General features: G+C 37.3%; 1 pseudogene; it reads left to right on the plus strand.

Moving 5' to 3' along the window:
• Positions 1–58: 58 nt before the first annotated feature.
• Positions 59–22,811, plus strand: LOC128031623 (formin-2-like; annotated as a pseudogene).
• Positions 22,812–23,444: the final 633 nt, after the last annotated feature.

Genomic DNA, 23,444 nt, shown 5'->3' on the forward strand with positions numbered 1-23,444 from the left:
TCTATTGGTGGCATGTAACAGGAAGAGAAGCCATGTGATGACAATATTCATGTGATCGAGGAAGAGCAATTGTCACAAACACTTTCTTGTTCTCTCAGATTACTAGAGACTTCATCCAGGCAAGTATGTGTTTTCTTTTTGTACTTCTCTCTGTATTCATTTCTGTCTTGTTAGACAGGTCTCCTGTTTATTCTTGATCCAGGGGAGATCAATTCAGATTAGCAGCAACCTTCTAGACTAGGTTAATCATATATTAGAAAATGATGTGTTAAATAGAGAGATGCATCTGTATGTGACAAGACATCAACAGTTTCATGCCTTGAGGAAAACATTTAAATGAAGTTTGGAGTGGAGTGTGTACAAAATGACCACAGTTCCTGAAATCCACAGCCTAATTCAAGAGGCCAACACAAATGTTGTTTAGCTGCTTTCTGGGGTGTGAGGCAATAATATATGTAATACTGATGTGATCAATTTGTGTCCTCCTCTCAGGTCAGTATAGCAAGAATCAAGATCCGAACCATTCAGATGATAGAGATACAGTTACCTGTCCTGCGAGTTTCCACTCCTCTCCTTTAAGAGAGAGAGTGAACGAATGGAGGAAGAGCAGCCTGCATCATCACAGCAGCTGCTGTCACCAGTGAAGAGAGAGAGAGAGAAAGGAGGAAAAGAGAAGAGGAGAGAAGAGAGAGCTGCACAGAGAATGAGAAAGTAAGTCGTATCACACACATTCCCAGAATGGCTTGATCGCTTAAGGCGTTTGTCTTCTGAAGAATATGGGAAACCAGGAGGCCAAGAAGAAGAAGCCCACTGTTAAGACAGGAGTGAAATATGCTGGCAATAGGATGAGCACTAAAGACTGAGACCATGAACATCTCAAGAAGATTAAAAAAAGTTTATTGTCAGGTGACTCGGGCAAAAAGAAATCCAAGAAATCCAAATCAGAGGGTTCCAAAGGTTCTATATTGTGCAACATCCATACCATTAAAAGGGCCTCCCTAAGAAAGGCTTGTCCAAAGAGGATGTTCTGGACAGTGGGATTAGGATTAAGAGTATGTATGCTTGCGGCAGCAGCAATGGTGGAATATTGGGTGACTATCTGGAGGGTCTCAAGCCTGACAGTAAGCAATACATGGCCGAAAGCAGGCAGTCAACCCTGGATATGACAGAAGACAATGCTGAGAGAGGGACTGAGGAATCAGGGTCAGATAGAGACCTCTACAGCTACCACTCAGCCCCCGAGAATGGAATACACAGAGAGTATTCCAACCAACAGAGAAGGAAAAGCAGTGCCGCATCCATTGCACAGTACTCAAAGCTCGGGGTCACAACCACGTAGAGCTTCCAGTGCAAACCTTGGGCTTAAACCTTATCCAACAACACACACTTCTTACATCAAAACAACTAAAATCCAGGCAAACTCCATCCACCTTTCCAAGTGTGTTTTCAAGTGTTGTCTGTCTGTCTGTGTGTTTGTGTGTGTGTGTGTGTGTGTGTTTTGATTGATAAAAATCAATGTTCACACTCACAGTCATAGAGAACTGGTGTCCAGACCAACAAAAAGATACTGGAACATATATTGGCAACACATACTTGGAAAAATCACAGAAGTTTGTATTTTCAAAAGACTGATTCCAGGAAAGTTTAAGATGTGTAATTCCATGTCATAGGAGTTGGTTGCCAAGATGTGACATAAATCCCTTTTCTCCTTTTATTGTTCTTTATTCTGGTTCACTCCCCTCAAGGTTCAATGAGCAGTCAAAAAACATGAAATCTGGCTCTCAGATATGCATAATACACACATACACACAAAGAAACATACACAGACACAAGTTAGCTACTGGCTATAAAGCTCTGGTTTCCTGCTCATTGAGTCAGGGTGCCACAGGAAGTCACTCAAACACACACTTATATAAAAGTACACACACTTTTTTTAAGTGGTTTATTCTTAGTGACTGAAAATAAAAAAATAAACGCATTATGGACACTATTAGGGGGCTATTTTTAATTTGGTAGACACAAAGCTTGTATCCATGTCTGAATGTGTATACAAAGCAACCAAGGTTAAATGTCTTGGAAACTCAAAGGCACGTTTGTGCTCTGCATATTAAACCAAAAGAATAGTTGTTTTTTTGGTTTTTGATTAACACTAAAGTCACTGTATATTACAAACAACTTCCTGTATAAACACATCAGGCTATTTACATGCTGTTTTTATTTAGTGCACCCATTTACTTAAACCTTAAAGATTTGAATCTTAAAACTTGATCAAATTCAACAACGTGTTATTCCTGAAAACATAGGTCAAGTGACAAAAATCTGAGAGAGCTAAGAGCTGAGCAAGCATCAATCTATTAATCAGTCATTTTACACCCAAATTCAGACAGTACATGACAGAGTATGTAACAGTGAAATGAGTCATGTTTTGTAGAAAGAGAGCTTATTATTATTATTATTTTATTATTATCATTATTGATGTTAAACAGAAATCAGCCTGTTTACTAGGCCTTGATGGAAGGCTCCAGGATGAGCTATTGAATTTGTGTCCAGTTGATAAATGAGAACGAAGTTGTTGAAGAGTAGTTCATGTTTGGGGTGGAGAGATATTCCTTTTAGAAATGTGCACATACATGCACAACAGTTTACCAGTTGAAAAGCCTCTACTTCAGAATGTGAAATGAATTATGAAGACAAACGTTCCACAATTTCCACTTCATTTGTTTTCTGGATCAGTCAGGGTCAGTGACAAAAAAAATATTTAATACATATGGTAACACAGAAGACATTAGCAGTCACATACAAATCACATTCTATATTGCTTTAAATATGAATATTGTTAATTTCACTCTCTTACAGATCACTCTCTGTTTGAGAGATGCTTTGTACAGTGGGGTTGTTCTGAAGATGATAGTGCTGCACAAGATGTTGAGAGATTGTGTTGCCGTATTCTTGCTTTGGGGATTCTGCTGTCATTCAGTGACTGTATCAGGGAACCACCCACAGGAAGTGGTTGGATAAACCCAATTTGTATGACCATCCAATTTTTGTCTCTTGTTTTATAAGGACACCCTTTCATATTTTATCATGCACAATTTCAAAAAAATCATAATTTTCTATTTAAGCATCAGAACATAAGAAATGTTAGTTTTGGACACTAAATTATCTTATATAAGGATAGTTCACCCAAAAATGATCATTGTGTAATCCTTTACTCATCCTTATTTTGTTCCGAACCAATTTCTTTCTTCTGTTATACATGAAAGAAGACATTTTAAAGAACGCTGGTAACCAAACAATTGCTGGTAGCCATTGGCTTTGGAAGTCAAGTAACCCTTAAGACTCCAGATAACATGCTGAATGCTGAAATTTGCATGAGATGACACCAGTCATGGGATCTTGAACTTTCTGTTATGAAACATAAAACACATTGAAATGCAGATGTATCCTCTCTGGTTATAATGTTATATTCACTAGCTAGGACCATGTCACAAACAAGCTATGGCACGGTAGTTGAACAGGGAGCTGGGGAAGAGTAGAAAGAGGAAGAAGGGGTCGAAGGAATGGGATAATGGGGTCAAGGGAATGGGATGATGGTCAGGTTGATCAGGGCATCTAGAATTGATGGCTCAGGGAGACTCAGGGTGGTGGTTCCATCTCTAGCATATATTAAGGCCAGACAAATAGGACCCCTCGATACAACCTGGTAGAAATATAATGTGGGATAAGGTTGGCTAAATGGATGAGAGAGGGAGGGAAGGGTTGGTTCGAGAGAATAAGACTAGCAGTATGGTATGAGGTGGCCCGATATTTATGGAGGTTTCGGGAAGTCTGGTGATTGTTTGGGTCGTGCCCCAGCTCCCAAACATCTGTTAACCAATTAACTGCATATGTTTTCATTTCTCCTGTTCCAAATAATGGAACCCATTTCAGTATTTTCTGATCTGTTTTGTAATGATGTAATAAATGCTTGTTTATTAGAAGGTAACCATGTTTGTGTGTCAGGGCATGAGTTGGTGTTTCGAATAGGGGCAGACTGATGATTGACAGGTTGAGCCAAAAACACAGTTTATGTAAATACTGTATAATACACACTGTAAAGACATTTTTTTTTATATATATATCCAGCTTATAAGGTTTACCTTTAAATGTTGTACAGACATGCAGTGCATCACTGCAGCACGTCTTGACTAAATATCAGGTTCACTGCATGCAATGTCAATGGACAGCCTCTGGAACAGCCTTTCAATGTGTATGTGTGAACATGCTGGCAGTGGCTGGAAGACAAATGCCATGTTTTCTTTATGCTATGGTCAGTGGTGGTGTTGTTCTTTCAGTCTGCCAGCAGAGGTCGCCCTTCACATAGCGCTGCCACATAATTGTAAATTTTTCTTGCTGTCTAAACAGAAACGCATGGTTTTCGGAACTGCTATAGCACATTTAGAATAACATGGTGTTACCATATCCAAAGTTAGTATCATCCTACTTACTAAACATCTTGGAGCGATCCTGAAGTATGTAAATGCCATGGTACATCAATGTCCGCATGGTTGAATTCAAAGTACCCTAGTTTTACTATCTAATGCTGTATTATCACCATGGCAACACCCTACCTTTTATGTAACAATAAGTTCCAAAACTTCCCATGCTAGTACCATGATTTAGACATTTTGATGGTATTATATTTTTGAACAATGTACCATGTTACTATTTTGTTTTTGGAGGTGTAATATGATAAAATCACGGTATTTGATAAAAGTATCTTGGAGTGCCATGTAAAAAGTATAGTGTATAAGAATAGTATATCAAAATACCTCGGTATTACAATCTAAGCCAATAACATAAATGTGCCATGTCACCACCACCTTAGAAGGGTAACAAAAAAGTGACTAAATGTTATAAAACAAATAATTTACAAAACTTTGGATATTTTTAAGGTACTATGATATTTTTTGGACTTGTAATATGATAAAAGCATGTTATTATTTGAAGTACCATGGAGTATAATGTAAAAACATTAGTGTATGAATATTGTAATGATGATCCACTACCCATGTTAAGTACCATGGTACTACCATATGATTTCATTGCTGTACCAGAGTAGTTTTAAAAGACCTGTGTGTAATCAAACATGCATTTGCTTTTCTCTATCGTCCATGAATGTGTATATTAGTGAGTGTAAACACTTAGCTATTTTTAAATCATTCTACATCAGGTTCAACACCCTTACAATGCTTAGAAAGTATTTTACCACCTCACAAGCCATACATCTCTTTAGCGTTGCTATGAAACCCTCTGTAAACAGCATCCTAACAGCATCTTATACTGATTTAAACATCTGTCCAACAGGCGCTGTGCCTGCCATTGCATTTTAAGATCCACCATGTTTAAATTTTGAGATGATATATGGCTGCTTGCATTCCAATGTTCAAAGCACACATGCAACACCTTATATTACAGCTTATTCTTCATGTTTCTAGTAGGAATGTTCTTTAATGATTCGGAATGCAGATTCTTTTGCAAATGGAACTGGCTTTACTGCCCTCTAGTTCTTGAGATTTTATTTTTTTTTTTTTTTTTTTGCAGAATACTTAACATTAATACTTGGTACACATTTGACCATATCAAATCGCATGAAGGAACTTCTCTGGCTACTAATGACTCTAGAATTCCTGAGGCCTGGAGGTCTGGAGCCAAAATTTCCAAACCTCACTGGCTGTGGAAGAGGGTTTTGTGAATGAAAGCATCCCCCCAAACCCATGTCAGTTTGACAGGGCCCAACATGTAACCAGACTGCATGTGTGCGATATGTTCTCCATAACCCCCCAACCCTTCACACAGACCCACACAAGCTCTTTGAAGCCGTTTGATGCTGTGTAATTCATTCCCAGAGACTATTTCTGGAGTCTAGACTTGTTGGACTTCCTTGACCCTCACTGCCAGATTGTATGTGTGCGTGATGAAGTTTGTTTCTGTATGTTGTTCGTTTCTGTATGTTATGTGTGTTCATCACCATGCATGTGATCTGTGTTATTAAGAAACACGGCCCCTTACTCACAAACATACACTCACTCATACCATTCCTCAGAAAACTGGGTCTCGAAGGAGAATATAACATCCGCTAAAACAAGGCACTAACTCATTCTAGTATGATCACACGTGACAGCAGGTGTCTGTGTTTTTCATTCCCTGCTGGTGTTTCTTTTTAAAGATGTGAAGTCTCTCTTTTCTTTATCTTGCTCTCCACTGGATGGATCCACAGAGCAATCTGAAGGGACTTCCGCTTCAATTCAGGAGCTAGAGCAAACAACTGAAGAATTACTTGTGACAATATCAGATATGGAAAAAGACAATAATGTTTTGGATGGCACAAAGCTTGGAAAGAGAGATCTAGAAGTTGATGGTTTTAATCAAACCTTCAAAAACAGACTAAACTAAACGAACAATGAGTTTTGCTCTACATGAAAGCCATTCAGACCTTGTCTGTCAAGGAAGCTTTTAAATTTCCAGTACCTTTATCAGACCAATCACAGACTCCCAAATTAAGTGACACCACCACTTCACCAGTGGGAAGTGGCTCCACCCCCTCCACCTCCAATTCCTGGCTGTGGAACTCCACCTCCCTTCCTTCACCTCCTGGCTGTGGACCCCCACCGCCGCCTCCTCCACCTGGTTTTGGGCCCCCACCACCTTTGGCTCCCCATCCACCCTTCATGGAATTGGTGCTGCCTGGCATGACTCAGGACTCCGTGGCCCATGAAACCACTCTACTGGACACGGATTCAGCTACATGCCAAAAAGTAATCACATGCCTCGTTGATTGAATGCCGCATGTTTTTGCAATGTGTATATTGAATGCTTGTGTTTCACCTTATTTAAATTCAGACAAGGCCTGATTATGATCACACATATGATAAGGCAAACTGATATTTTTATTTCCCTCGCTCATAGGGATGCCAAAAGTGCCCTGGTGTAGGAAAAGTTTCAAGCGCAATCAGCAGACTTTGACGAATTTGTGGAGCTGTTTGCCAAAAGTGCAGTCAAGAAAAAAAAAAAACTATCTCAGATACCATAATGAAATTGAAGGCCAAACAGGTAAGAGGACTTTTCTACACTGTCATTGATTAAAAGCATGGGGCCCAGGGCAATTTTTGGGTGGGACAAGGCCCCCCTTTTTTTCAGCTCCCTGGACAAATTCACCCAGTTGTCTTCCCCTTAAGATAGCTCTGCCCAGGCTCCTGCCTCACCACACACAAAACCATTAACACTGATTTCACACGCACAGCTTGTGAATCAGAGCCTTACAGACATTCAATAAATGTTATATGCTTTATTTAATGTTCCCTTAACCAAACTGTGACTATGAAACTCTTTGATAAGACGGTTTACCATCAGAAACAACCTAAGCATCTACCACATCTGAAGCTAATCTCGCTCTCTCTCTCTTCCTCTCTGGTCGTGGTGTGAAAATTAGTCACTGGTGAGAAATTTGTGGTTCCGTCGTCTGGAGTCATGCAGATTTCTGATAGCAAGCTACACAACAAGCACATTACAAACTGCATCACACAAATTTAATTGTCCTGCAGCTGTGTTCTTCAACTATGAATTATGTAAAGATGGTGTGTTTTCAATGGAGGATGTACTTAGTACAGAAATTTAATATATTTTAAAAAACGGATATATTTAGCAGTGTAACTGTTTGTTATGTGACATACTGTTATGTATGCGACACTGAAGACTGGAGTAATGGCTGTTGAAATTTCACAGGATTAAAAGGTTTTAATATGAACACGTTTTGTAAATACACAGCAGTATTGTCTACAAATAGGATAAATAACATGCTGGATGTTCTACCATGTAAATATTGAGAAATTGTAAGACTTTTGAAAGTTTTCTGTTTGCTCTCTCTTTCTCTTTCTCTCTCTGGTCTGTAAGATCTGAGGAATGGGGGGGGGGGGGGGGTCTGTATTGAGTTAAAACCCACAACCCTAAAACCGCCAGCCAACCCAGCGACTCCAGTCAGCCTAGTGTGGTCGTGCCACACTTTATTTGTGTGTGTAAGAGAAAGAGAGAGTGGGTGGGTGTGCATTAGATAATCTATTCAGCATTATTCACAGAACAGTTGCTTCAGGCTTACAGTTTGCACACATCAGTCAAAATGAAAGTGCTAATGTGATCAAATGCCCTTATAATTCACATACAATAGGTGTATAAATTAAAAACAAATGCTTGAAGCTCCATTTGAACCCACATAATCATTAACTTTATGAATTATATAAGTTTTATGGCCCATTGCTTTGTCAGTAGTTATCTGCTCCTTTAGCTGGTAGTTACTGTATAACCACTGCCATCCTCCCTCATACAGCGACATCCACGCTTCCCACCAAAATGGTGCTAAAGTATGGAATCAATTCCCATTGGTCGGTAAGCGTCTGGTTTGAGATCCAGCTCATCACAGGCATGAGTGTGTTCCCCACATCATTAACGTAGCTCAGCCCCTGTATTTGCGCTGTATTTAGTGGCGTGAGCCCCGTGGAGATAATGAGAGCCAGCGCCTTTCTGATGATCACACTATGCCGCCATCACACGCTTTCAAGTGTGGCCCTGTCTTAGAAGGTTTCTCCAAATTCTTTCCAACAGTCAGAATTAGCATGTTGTTAACAGGCAGTCATGAAAGAGGATATGTTTGCGATGGCACTCGATGTGTATTTGTTAATGGACAGACCTAATATCTTGTATTTTGATTTAAGATTTTTTATTAAAAAAAGGCAAAAATAAAGTGTTTATATGTTTGCAGTATGAAAAGACGGATTATATGAGGTATCCCATGCATCCACACAAAACTCAGACTTATTTGAAGGGGCCTTCTGAAATTGTCAAAATCTAACTCGGTTTAATTTGACTAGACAGGTCTGTCATTTGTATAATTACTGTGATGCTCTTTGGCAGAGCCAGAAACTGGAGAAAGTGAAGTTATTTTGATATATGTGGATGCTATGTATGAAAGAATGGGAGACGAAGACCTCTCCATAATACCATATGAGGAAACAGTCATAAATACTCATACTTTGGCTTTATTTTTGGCTTCCTTATTAGGCCAAAGTACCTCTGCATGCTATTAGATTTATGAGGGTAGCCAGATGAAATGCTGTGTTTATGTATTTTTGTCACCAGCAATAATATTCAGGGTAAACTTTTGTGTTTAAATAATTGTGGAATCTTTTTTATAGTATAAAGTGGCTGCTGTATTATAACAGTAATAAAATAAAGCTCCTCTCTCTCTCTCTCTCTCTCTCAGGTTGTCAAGCTGCTGAGTAACAAATGTTTTTAGGTGGTACGGATTCTGATGTCCAGTCTTCATTTAGATACAGTATGAAAGATTTTCAGAATGGTGAGGTTTTAATCGAATTATCATTATTATTATGATTTATTATTATTATTATGAATTGGAGTCTTGATAGTTTGTGTTCATGGCTATACCTATGAGACCCACTACTCCTCCGGGAGATTCTGCTCAGGCTCCTGTCAGCATGTAACCCCTCTAAAGGAGGAAATATGATGTCACAGCCAATTAAGACTCATTGTTCGGTGCTGTTTATACAGTTACTGATTGTGTTTGAAAGCTGGAGAGAGAGATGTTGGATGCATTTTAGGGTTCAAGAGTGGGTTGATACTGTAGATCTTAATGGACGTGATGATTAGAGCCGCACCATCTTTCTCGTTGTGATCTATTCTTTTACTATAGTTACTGTTTTAATCTGTTTTTGCCAAAAACACTCAATGTCCTGTTTCTCTGCTGAATATATTTTCTAATTTGTCTCTAATTTGTCTCTCTCTATCCCTCTTATTTGTTGTCATCACTTCATCTGCTCGTTCATCCCCTTAAAACGTGTATAAAAGAAATAATATAATTTCTTTTCATCACAAGTTTGGGAATGTTAGACCTGTCTCTCAACACCCAGATCTATCCAGAACTGTTGATTGAATATTATATTATATTATATTACAATTGTACAGGTAACATTCATGAACCTGTAGGTGTTAACAAATTACAGAGTAGATGAGTGAATCACTTTATTAGGGAGTCATTCGAATCTTTTACTGTTATGTTTCATTTTGTTGTGGAACACTGGCATGTTGTTTTATTCATTTTGATATCTGAGAAGAAAAAGTATATTTTTTTCTTTCAATTTTACTATCAGGATGTATTTAAAATGTATACTTCAGCAGTGTGTTTTTAGCACTGTGTACTTTTTAGTCATTCAATGGTTAACAGGCGTCAGACAAGCTGTATTTTGTTTTCTTTCATGCATAATTTCCCTCCAGTCTAATCCACTGTAACAACAATCCTTTGTTAAATTCTATTTTTCTTTCTTCGTTTTAATGAATCAGCAAGGCTGGATGCAGTTTTAAAAACCACATCACATTATGTGAACGGATACCTAATATTATACACACTCACACATGCACACACATCCTCAGTTAGTCTTTAAACTGGCTGCATTTGAAGACATTTTTACTGGCTCTTTGAGAATTTATGGGCACAGTCCCCATCTATTATGCAGCTCAGTACCCACAATTCAGCACTGGTTGAGTGTCATTGGGTCTCGCTGCAATTCTGCCCATTGCAGAGGCCAGTATGTTTGGCCAGAGTAAACCACCGAATAGAAACAAACAGTTATTCTGACAGTACTGTTTACCCAGAATCAATACATTCCTCAACATCACGCTTCACCACACTGACCTGGATCAGGCCCTTAGAGCTAGGAACTAGGAAAGAATTTTGTGAGTTGGTTTAATTGCAGAGTTTAAAGGTCCATGCAAAGTTATTAGGCATTTATTACTGTCAGCAGAGAAGATGTTGCCCGTTTGTCTCTCTTTCCTTTCATTATACAATTATCAGGCATCAGACAAAATTATAAAACTCTTCTTAGGATCATTAAGGAACCTAAATCTGGTGCAATTCCTTGGTGGATTTTCACTGAATCGCTGCCTTTGTGTCAGCTTTTTTTGTTTCCCTCAGCTGGTTTTCATAAGATCTCATTTTTGAGCCTGAAAATCACTCCTGCATGATTGACTAGAGCACATAAACACACTTGGTGACAAGCCTTTGATTTCTACCCATAACAGTCTCTAAGTTTCACAAGTCAGCTTGGCGTTGGTAATGATCAACGCCGACCCCCTCCGGACAATTTGTTTGTTTTGTTTCTTCAGTGACTCACACTCGGTTGTTCTGCAATGTCGCCTGTTTGGGTCTTCTGCACTGTCACAGGACATTGTTTTGTGGAAACATTCTGAATCATTGCAGCGGTCACAAAGCAAGCAACCAGAAAACACATGTGGACAATCATGTTTTAATATAAAATCCTTCCTCCTCTTCTCTTTGTTTGCTAAACATTGTACCATTTTATAGTTAGCGGTGTTTAGAGAGAGAAGGTGGTGTGTGTCCGTGCCGCTGATGAATTACAAACATGGTAGCATTCGTTGTATATTTTCTTTGTCTGGTTGTGTACGTTTGGAAGATAGTAATTATGAAAGCTTGGCACGAACTGGACATTGTAAACCTGCTAGGAACTATGAAACTGCTTGGAGAAAATAGTTTGGCCTCTGAAATATGTAACAAGAGCAGTTACAGAAATGTAGCATAGAAGAGTTTGAACCTGATCCATAAGCTACCATTGTTCACTTAACCAAGACACTTATCCCGAGGTGGCTCCAGGGAGATTCCTCTTGTAATAGGTGTTATTTGGATAAAAACATCAGCTAAATTATGAGATATATAACAATAACACCTGTGAGCGAATTTCAGGTGATTATAGTCATCGTGTGGTAAAACATATAATTGTGTTTATTGTTTCATAAATGTGAGAATTTCTACTCAGACACTCCTATTGTAATTTCAACTAAGCCTTTCTGTCTATAACAAAATAAAAGATCTCTGAACAGGCCTAGATTATTATTATTATTACTGGATGATATACGATACGTATGATATATGATATGTATGATGTATGGTATATATGATATATTATTATAATTTTTGGACCCTTCTTGACAATTTATTCAGTGTTTATTATTTTGCAGTGCATATTATATTATATTATATTATATTATATTATATTATATTATATTATATTATATTATATTATATTATATTATATTATATTATATTATATTATTGATTCAAATTAATATTTGAAATTACTATTAAAAATTTGTTTTAATATTGACAAATAAATGCCAAACACATCTTTAAAAAACAAATGTTTATTTAATATAAATTAGTACTATTGTTATTATTTATTAAAGTTTCTGTTCATTATTAGTTGCAAATGCTAAACAAATCTAATTTTAGCACACTGTCAGCTACATACAAAGTCGAAAATAAAGACTTTAGAAGCTTTCGAATCAGTCTCTCCCTCAGATTAAAGCAAGCCCACCACACCAAACTACTGCATCAGTGTTTTGTTGAAACACAGACCACAACCCCAGACATCAATGTGACAAATTCTTTGTTTGGAGACTTTGTTGTAGGGGTGTAGGGATTACACTGTTGTTGTTTGTGTATGTAGTGATTGGGGTGTAGATCTGGTGGGATACTTTTGGCAGGTTGATGACAGGTTATATTACCCACTCATAGATTGTGCATACTTTTTTCATTCTCTTTCTTGTTCTCTCTCTTACATTGTCGTGTGTCCTCTCCCCATCTCTTTTAAGGCTGCAGATACTCTCTTTGTTATCTCTCTCGCAAAACAGGGGTAATGCTTCTGTCTGCGTCTGTCTCCACTTTCTTCGTCCGTGCATTGGCCATATATGGATGTTTTTGTTATTCTTTCTTGTGTGGTTTCTAGAATGTGCCAGTGATCAATTTCTCAATTGCCCAAATGACTGAACACACAAAAGTTATCCCATAATAGCTGTATTTAGCACAGAAAAAGTGTTCAGTCTAGCCAGCTCAATAAAAGCCCTGCTAGAGATTCAAATGTTTTTATTATGTAAAAAAAAAAAAAAATCTGGAAAATAAATGTTTGGTGCTGAGTAAACATGTTTTGATTGTTAGATTATATCATCAACCATGCCCAGAGTTTGTTTATATTGGGAATATTGAGCCAATTCATTTTAAATAGTATTATTTTGTAAGATATATATATTTTTTTATTTTATAACTTTTTTATGAAAGAAGCCTCATATACACACTGGACTGTTTAATATTTTTGTGGAAACCATGACACATATTTTCAAGACTCTTTGATGAATAGGAAACTCGAACAGCATTTATTTGAGATAGAAAATCTTATTATTATTAAAGTATTAACTACTTTTACAAAATATATTTTTTTATTCAATTAAAATAAATATATAAAATAAATAATATATTATAAAATAAATTAAGATAATATAAACATGTTTCATTTATGGACATACTGTGATATTTTATTATGAATTTATGAAAGTTTAAATTTATTTTATCTGGTATTACTTCAAAAATGTGTTTTGCCATTTTTTTTCTTTGGAGAATAATTTATTTTAATTCCCAGAGAATTGAAAAGTGGTACTTCTTATAGATTTATCAGCGGAGGGTAGTCAAGGACACCTGAGAAATCATTTCAATAGATCTGATCGGTCAGTCACCGGCGGATTCTCTCATTCTACTTCTCTCTTTCTCTCTCTGACAGCCATCATGAACATGGATTGCACTGTGGTGGATCTGGAGGTGCTCCAGGCTCTGTATGAAAACGTAAGTTTGCACGTGACAGTCCACCTAAATTAAATGTGAAGAATCCTGAAGTAAGAATTCCATAAGTGATCATTTATCATATCATTAAACTCTTAAACCTATCAGAACTGGACAGGATATACCCTAAGATCTTGGAGCTTTGCCTTGATGCGGTCCACTCCGAAAGGGAGCGGCGGAAATGTGTGTTAAATACCAAAACAAACATGCAGGCCACAAACACCGCTGGAATGAGTAAGGTTTGCCATGGAGCCAGGGTTCATGTCACTGTCTGATGGAGAGAGAGGAACACAACGACTGTATAAGACGCACATGCAGGCATGGAACTGATGACAGACAGAAAGAGTAATGAAGAGGATGAAGTTTCCCCCTCAAAGAATGGAGAAAGGACAGTTCTAAAAAAAAACTGAGCTTTGAGATTTGTAGCTTTTGTAACTTACTTGCAGTTACAGACTACATCAGTTTGACGCGGTGACATAAATCAAACCTCTTTCTTGAAAGATCCATGACTCGCTCTTAGTTGATTGGTTGGTACCATATACTGATTTTCTTTCATTCTTTAAGTGTGCGAGGGTGCTGATGAGTTTGCACACCATGATCAATCCAGAAATTCGCTCTGGCCTGCTGGATATAGCTTCTGGGCCAAATCCTGAATGATGGTGATCCATTCTTGCCTTATAAGTTCTCGGAGTCAATCACAGTTTGAGGGCTTCTGCTTGTGCACTCACCTTTTGAGGACTGACCACAGGTTCTCTATGGGATTGAGATCTGGAGAGTTGCCTAGAAATTAAAGATTTTAATGTAATGATCTTCGAGCCACTTCTTTATCACTCTTGCTTTATGACATGGTGCTCCATCATGCTGGAAAATCCACAGATCATCACCAAACTGCTCATTGAGTGTTGGAAAAAGTCGCTCTTGAAGGACGTTTTCATACCATTCTTTATTCCTGGCAGTGTTTTTGGGCAGAATTATGCGAAAGCCCACTCACTTGGTTGAAAAGCAACCCAACACATGGATGGTCTCAGGATGCTTCACTGTTGGCACAATACAAGACTCATCGTAGTGTTCACCTTTTCTCCAAACCATAAATTTTCCAGATGTCCAAAAAGGTCAGAAAGAAGCTTCACCAGAAAAAATTACTTTGCACCAGTCTTCTGCTGTCCAATTATTGTACTTCATGCCGAATTTCAGTCTGTTCTTGACGTTTTTCTTTGAGAGAAGTGGCTTCTTTGCTGACCTTCTTGACACCAAGCCGTTGTCCAAAAGTCTTGGCCTCTCTGTGCATGCAGATGCTTTCACACCAACCTGCTGCCATTCCTAAGCAAGCTCTGCACTTGCTGGTGACACGATTCTGTAGCTGACTCCTTAGGAGGAGACCATACTGACACTCTGGGACGTCCTAAAGACTTCTTCACTGCAGTCGAAACTCTCTTGAAGTTCATGATGATTCGATAAATGGTTCTTTCTGGTGCAATATTCTTTGTAACAATTTCCTTGCATGTGAGGCCATTTTGATGCTAATCGATGATCGGTGCACATGTTTCTTTGAACATAACCATTGCTTACAAGAACACAATGATTGGAAGCACTTCTTCCCTCCTTTTATAACAATCAATCTAGTCTTATAATACAATATACAATATATAATACAAAAGACCTTGTTCATTTTTTGGCCAATTAAGCTTTTAGCAATTTTTTTTTAAATGCATCTGACCACACTACAGAATAATCTAGAAACAATATGAATGAACACCACAACAGCTGAACTATGCAAAACACAAAATGTATGTCCAAATAATGAGCCCATGACTGTAGAGACATGCATATATATATATATATATATATATATATATATATATATATATATATATATATATATATATATATATATATGCAAGCATAGGTTAGTATCTGCCAAATTCAGATTTGTCACGCACCAGTTTCTTATTCAAGAAAGATTGGGAAAGTCTATTAATACGTTTGATTTGATTTATTAATTTACTTACAATAATTAACAGTAAAATATATTAAAATAACTATATTATGTGCATATTTACTTTTGAGTTGAACAATTTATTAATTAACAAATATTTAGTAAAACCTTTCAGTCGTTTGGGTCGGGTAGGGGGGGTTTGGCTCCCCTCATATGTTTACACTCTTAAACATTTGGCACCTACAACACAACAACAGTTTTCTATTTATATATATTTATACATAGGCTATATTTGCGCAGTGCCAAATCACAACCAAAACTATGTTCTTCTGCAAAATGCATGTAGTTTTATTTTATTTTTAGTTTAAAAATACACATAGTGCAGTGTTAACAAAAAATAAAGTGACATTAAAGTATGGTGTTTTGTGTTTGTGTGCACATGTTTTTGTGATCATGACACGACTTTGTATAATAACATGGGTATCACAGAGGTATTACAAGGAGAGGGTGACTTATGAGGACATAACCCATGTCCCCATTTTTTCAAAACGCTTATAAATCATACAGAATTTGTTTCTTTTGAGAAAGTAAAAATGCACAAAGTTTCCTGTGAGGGTTAGGGTTAGGTGTAGGGTTGGTGTAGGGCCATAGAATATACAGTTTGTACAGTATAAAAACCATTACGCCTATGGGATGTCCCCACTTTTCACAAAAACAAATTTCTAATTGTGATTACAATTGTGGACACAAACCAACCTGATGTGTAGTTGACATTTGAGGCTTAACTATAGAAAAGCACTAAAGGTTTTTCAGTTCTGTTTTCAGCTTGTAACATAAATTGTGATAATCATAATTAATAATTGGAAATACAATTTCAAGGGAATATTCAACAATTATGATTTCTGTCATAACCGTGCAACCCTAGTGTGTGTAGGAACTTTCTGCTGAAATCTTTCCTTCCATCCCTCTGTTTTTCCTCCAACCCACCCACCCATTCCCGCTGTAGCTTGAGGCGGTGTTGTTGAGTTTAAATGTTGAGGTTGTTTCTCTTTAGTGTGCGAGACTCCACGCTGTCTCTGACTCCTTCAACCAAAACCACAGAACACCCCCTCACACACACACACACACAGTATATCCCTTCTTTCCTCTCTCCTGCTTGTTCTCTTTATTCTGACTCAAGCACAGTCTGAAGTGTGGATCATGCTTCTGTTTGTTGGGTGCTTATCAAAGACCATAGCGCAACACACACACACACAAAAACTAACGCACTCCAGAGAGTATTAGAGATTAGATCACTATTGGATAGTTATACAATGTTGTAAAAGAAGAATATAAGTGTATTTTCCCGGAATGACATTTCTCAGTGTACTTTCATTCTGTTCTTCTGTCAACCTTACAGAGAGCTCAGAAAGACGAGATGGAACAGATTGGCAAATAAATCAAATCTTCAAAAGATAAAGAAAATGCAAAACTACTGGACAAGCCAAAACAGTAACGATCTGTCTGTCTGTCTATCTGTTTATCAGTCTTGTCTGTCTGTCTATCTATCTATCAATCAATCAATTATTCACATTGTGTCCCTCTCTTGTCCCTCTCTCTGTCAAGTTTCTGCTGCCGTTGTCAGAGGTTCCTCATTTCTCAGTTTTCTGCATTTTTTTCCAGTTCACATCACACAGTCTGTGTTACATCAGCTCAGCGCAAGCTTGAAACACTGCTGAGAGTCTGTAGGGTGAGAGAAACATGAAGCACACTAGTGAGATTGCAGTGACAGCTTCACCATTGTCATATTTCAAGTTAAAAGTTCAACTAGAAAGCAGAGAAGAAAAGAACCACTTCTCCCTCTTCTATGTTTAAAGGCTCTACAATCAAGTCAAGCCACCCTGCAGGTTATAGTAGGTTTGGTTCTAGCATTTGGGAACATTATGAACGGGTGCAACCGGAGCCGAGGACAGGGAGATGGATTTATCCTTGACATCCTGCACAATTTAAAAGATGTCAAGAGCAGTGTAAGTAAAAATGAGATCCCTATTTCTAGTTTAAAGGAGTAGTTCACCCTGAAATAAAAAAATTCTGTCATCATTTACTTGAGACATTAAAGAATGTTTTGTCTGTTTTGTCCATACAGTTTAAGTCAGTGTGGTCTTAAATATTGCGCTCTGTTGACTTTCATGTCATCCACCTTATTTTGCAAATCAGAAGTAAGCTATTATCTGTGAATGTGTGAGACTTCTGATTCATCAGCCATATTGTCGTGACTGATTCATCAGTAGCAGAAGAACAAAATACAGTAAACTGTAAAAATATTTGCACCACAAACCAGTGTGTTTAAATATGATAAAGTAAAATAGCATGTTAAGAAATTCCAGCTAGCAAAATCAAGCAGTAAAACAGGCAATTTTTGTACAGGTGTAACATATGAATTTACAAACATTTTCCAAAAATCCTTATTGTGCCTTACACAGAAGAAAGAATGTCATACCGTTTTGGAATGACATAATGCTAATTAAATTATGGCAACATTTTTATTTTACAAAATCTTTTATAAGTTTGAGTTTTACTGGTCAACATCATTTGTGCAGATTGACCACATAGACCAGCACTAAAGTAGCAAAAATCTTAATCTGAATCTGAATGTAAATTTGCATATGGTAGTTCAGTGGTCTCTTGTCCCCACTAACTAGGTCATAAACAGTTCTGGCAGCATCACTCACAATGAGCCATCAATATAGTATTATGCCAAGGCAGTAGCCTATATCCACATCCCATGTGGTCTGTGTGTCTGCACACATCTGCATGCGAGCGAGTGCTTTTGCAAGCCATCAAGTCTAGCCTCTTATTCACAATTGCTTTTAGCTAAACAAGTGTATACAATCCCAAAACATGAAAAATGATTATTCTCCTGTGTTTATTTCCATCTCTCATCTCCTCCTCCACTCGCTCCATCAGGACAATTCTCAGAGCCTCCTGTCCTACATAGTTGCTTACTATCTGCAACACTTTGATGAGGTAGGTTTGGGCAACTGTTTATTTCATTGGCTCGACTAACAGACCCCCGGGTCCCTTAGAATCACCCTGCATGGTAGAAAAAAATGTGGCTTTGTTTTTGGTTTCATTTCCTTTCTTTTGCTTCACCATATAGACAAATGGCTGCCCTGAATGAGCAGGGACCTTTGATTGCTTGACGCCCTTTTTGGACGTAGATTAAAAGAACTGTATTGTAAATACTGTCAGCAGTCATTCCAGATGTAGTGATTAAAAGGTTGTGTCCAAATTGACAAAATATGATCCACAGGTTGTTGAAGTGCTTCTAACATTCAGGCAAATAACAAGGAGAGAGCATGTGTACAGTATGTGTGTGTGCATGTGAGCGGCTCTGATCTCTGACAGACGGAGTGTTATTGAGATTGATTTGTTGTGTTTGATGTTTTCATTGTTTTTGGAATCACAATAATCTTTAAACACCAAACTATTTGAACAGAATTCACATTCAATTATTTTTCAAATCAACTAATGTTACATTCATGATCTCATAAACGCAACATCCTGTTTTTTGTGTGAATGCGCTTTAGACTTTCCATTGTTTGTGTGTCAGGATGCAGGTAAAGAAACATGCGTGTACCCACTTCCAGAGCCTCAGGATCTTTTTCTGGCATCACAGATGAAGTTGGAGGATTTTCAACGTGACATTCGTGAGCAACAGAAAGCTCTAAATGGTGAGTTTTGGACACACTCAAACACAAAGCAAATACAAAGCACAGCATATACACCTATCCATGCACATACCGATAAACATAAATTCACATACAAGTGTGCACATACAAAAACATACACACATGCTTAGTTTGTATACACCAGCACCAATGACCCATGTTCTTCTTTAGAAAGCTCATTGATTTTCAAATGACTGTTTTTATTGAGCCCCCAGCTGGCTGCCACAATGATCAATAATGCAAATGTGGTTTGTTAAAGGCTCCGGCAAGTAAATAAATAAGAAAGAGGGGTCATTTCAGCACTTTTCCTAGGGGTTTAACCTGTTTTTACAGGCCTAAAGCACTGTAAAGGCACAGGTGAACTGTCTTTTTACCGTACAGTATGTATACAATAATGTTAAAAAATTTGGAATCAATAATTTCTTTTTCTTTTGGTAGGTACAAAAATACTTTAATTGAGCAAGGATGCACTAAATGTATCAAAAGTGACCAATATATCAGTACTATTCTATTGAACTTTCTATTCATAAAATAATTTACAGAATAAAATATATATTTAAAAAAATAATAATAAATATATATATAATGCAACACAACTGATAATCAACATATTAGAATGATTTCTGAATGATCATGTGACTGAAGAAGACTGAAGAAATGGCTCCTGAAAATTCAGCTTACCCATACATTTTTCTAATATGTTAAAACAGCATACAGTTATTTTAAATTGTAATCATTTTTTACAGTATTACAGCTGTAATGTACTTTTGATCAATTAAATGTAGCCTTGGGTCAAATAAATGCATCTAATTCTTTCAATTTAGTTTGATAAATTGAGTTTAGACATTCTGGTGATAGGAATGAAAAGTTAATGATTAACGTAGAAATCCATTCTTATTTTCACTTGCCATTTGTCAAAGAAAAAAAAATCAAATAAATTCAGTAAAGTTATAAAGAATTTGTAGATCCTCTTGTACCCTGTTAGTAGGAATTACCATATATTCTGGTGTTTTTGAAAAGAAACTAGCAGGCAGGTAAAGGGCTTAAACTGCCAGTCTATTTTGCTCCCTGACCAGTAAAGCAATTTATCAGGGTCTTCAGAAGGTTATTGAGAATGGTTCAGCTTTGTGCCGCAAGTCAAAGGTGCACGACAGAGTGTGAATGAGGTGTAAGAATCCGATTACATGCTCAAAGCCAAATTTAAATCCCTGCAAACATTTTCATTGCCAGCACAAAAACACACACACACACACTCACAGATGTGGAAATACTCACATTCCACTGTCGGCATGTTTGGCTTATTCATATCCTTGAAAAAACACTTGTGGATGTTGATGTGGTCAAATTACAACACTGCCCTACATCAAAAACACATTTGCAATCAATCATCTATCCAGAGTGAGATTGTCTACCACACACAAATAATAACGTCAAAGCCTTTTTAGTTCTATTCGAACCAGTCAGACATATCAGATGGATTTGCATTTGGCTCATGGAAATTCCGACTGAAAGACGGTCGGGTTGATGCATTGCTATACAGCCTATTAGCTTCGCCCCTGCTGTTAGCCATATTTTTGTGTGCCTTCGCTCGAATCCCTAGCTGGCGATTTGAATTGTTAATCTTTCAAAAGCTTATTAGTCAGGCCATGTGGTTGATAAATTGTAAATGTACTTTTCCAGAGCTTGTATGCTTAGCTAAATCGTTTTGGCATACACCTGCTGAACAGATCAAGCCTACGTTTGTTTAACGCAGGCAAATATTTCTTCTCTGTGTTTCTCTGAATCCTCAACAGTTCACATCCCTAAAATCTCCTCGTAGCACAACAACCATGGCTTCTCTCTTACAGGTCCATACAATAAATGGATCATCACTACATTAATAAGCTAAGCTAAGATGTGTGACACTGACAGCTGGAAGGGGCACAGAATTATGCTGCGGGCGACCAGGCAGGTCCTCGCTTTCACAAAGCCCTTGATCCAGCTGGCAGGGACATTAGCATGTGTGTGTTTGGGTTGCACTGATTGCCATGCGAAGCTGTGATCCATCACTGACTGTAGTGATGGAGTGTGACATGGTGAAGCCTGTCGGCCTTGTGTAAGACTCCAGGTGTACAGCAAACAGAAGCGAAGGGAAGCATCTGTTAGCACAAGTTACAGATAGCACATTTTTCTCTTAACTGATTTATCTATAAAGTGCTAGAAGAGGAAGCAGGAAGAATGTAACATGCTAACCTGCTAAATAAAGTGCATGCAAGTTGAAATGCTAGTTCTGGTTGAAGTTTAGCCATATGGTGGGGCCATCACAGAGCTACTATTTTTAAGAAATTTGGCTTATGCATCTTATAGTTTCTTTACAAGACTTCCCCAAGAATCCCTACAATGTGTCTCTTGAAGGTGATTTGTGTGGCTTGTTGTTGTAGGCTATTTTTATTTATTTTTTACACTGTTTAAAACAAACTGTTCTTCAGTTCCATTAATCATTTTGTTTGTTTGTTTCTTATATCTGTGTTTCTGCTCTCTAATTAATTTTACAGCCTGGTCAGCAGAAACAGAAAACACGTGTAATGTCTCATCTGATGAGCACCTGCAGCCCTTTAAGGACAAAATGGAAGAATTTCTCAATATAGGTAAAAAGAATTGCAAACAAGCCCTGTTCAGATGGTGGTTATTTTTTTCATATGGATGTTATGTTAGACTCTGATTTTACTGCCAGTTCAGAAGGGATTTTCCTTTTGCATCTCATTTTGCATCCCTTTTGCATCTCATGGAGTTAAACAAGAAAGCAAAGTAATGTTAGTCTTAAGAAATGTATTATTAGAGTGAATTTCTGAGATAGCATTTATTTTGAAAAACCTCATTTTTGGGAATGCATTTCAAAGGCGTTTCATGATAAAACAAAATTGGATTGTTTTTACTGTGAATCAAAAACAAGTGTGAATCAAGTGGAAAGAGAATATCTTTTACATCTAATATCTTTTATGGTAACTGAAAGTTAGAGAGTTGGTTCTTGTAACAAGTAAACCCAAATAAGAAAACTCAAATTTGTAATTTTGCAATTTTTTTCCAAAATTATACATCCCTAAATGCAACAAGAAGTCAAAAATATTAATTATATTTTGATTAATTAATCAAAATCAAAATAAAACTTTCAGCTTTTTAAATTTATTTTAAAAGGTTTTTATGCAAATGCATTTAATGACAAAATAATTCACAAAATCATTCTAAATTATTGACTCTTTTGAAATATAGTTATTCAAGTGATCTGATGAAATTGCCTTTACTTTTTAATATCACAATATAAACTGCAGATAGTATGCCCTGGTATGCGTCAATACTTGTATAAATAAAATGTCATCACTTCCTCATCCAAATAAGTATTACAGAGGAGCCATGCAAACCTTCTTTTATGTACATCACCTTGGGAAACAATTAAAGTCTGAATAATGCTGGAATGGATGTACAGTCAGTGGCCCTGTGCGAAAGGAGAAATGAGGTGTTGAGAAATAAATGTGACAGAGGCTCTGTGACGGCCTCTGGGAGCCAACAAGAATTCTGGGAAATTCATCTGACCTGACCTAGACCCGATCGCTCTAACATTATTTATGTAAAGCCAGTGACATGAAAAGTGAGAGTCCTTAATTTCATTATTCTCACTAATTTCATCCACATTTCACCTCGGCACGTTAATCGCTAATTCAACCCTTTCAGTATTTCGTTTCTCTGACGAAGGTGAGCCGAACAATCTGGCGATTGTGTTTTATTATAGTTGCTCACCATCTTGTTTATTTGCCTTCTCCATCTCTGCTTCGATCCATCTCTGTTTGATATGGTTTCTGTTCTCTTGTTTATTTCCTGTAAGTGTGTCTGAGTCAACCTGCCTGATCTGTCTATATCACTGAAGACTGTTTCTGTCGGCACTTTATTCTCGTCAACAATTTATTGACCTCTTTTCGTCTTATGCACTCCAGTCATCATCAGTTGCCGTGGTGAAACCTCTTTTTCCATCCCTCAACTTGAAGTTAGCTGGAAGGTCTTTCTATTTTTTCATTCTCTACTTCAATACAGG

This window comes from Carassius gibelio, chromosome A17 (assembly GCF_023724105.1).
Source record: "Carassius gibelio isolate Cgi1373 ecotype wild population from Czech Republic chromosome A17, carGib1.2-hapl.c, whole genome shotgun sequence".
Taxonomy (NCBI): domain Eukaryota; kingdom Metazoa; phylum Chordata; class Actinopteri; order Cypriniformes; family Cyprinidae; genus Carassius; species Carassius gibelio.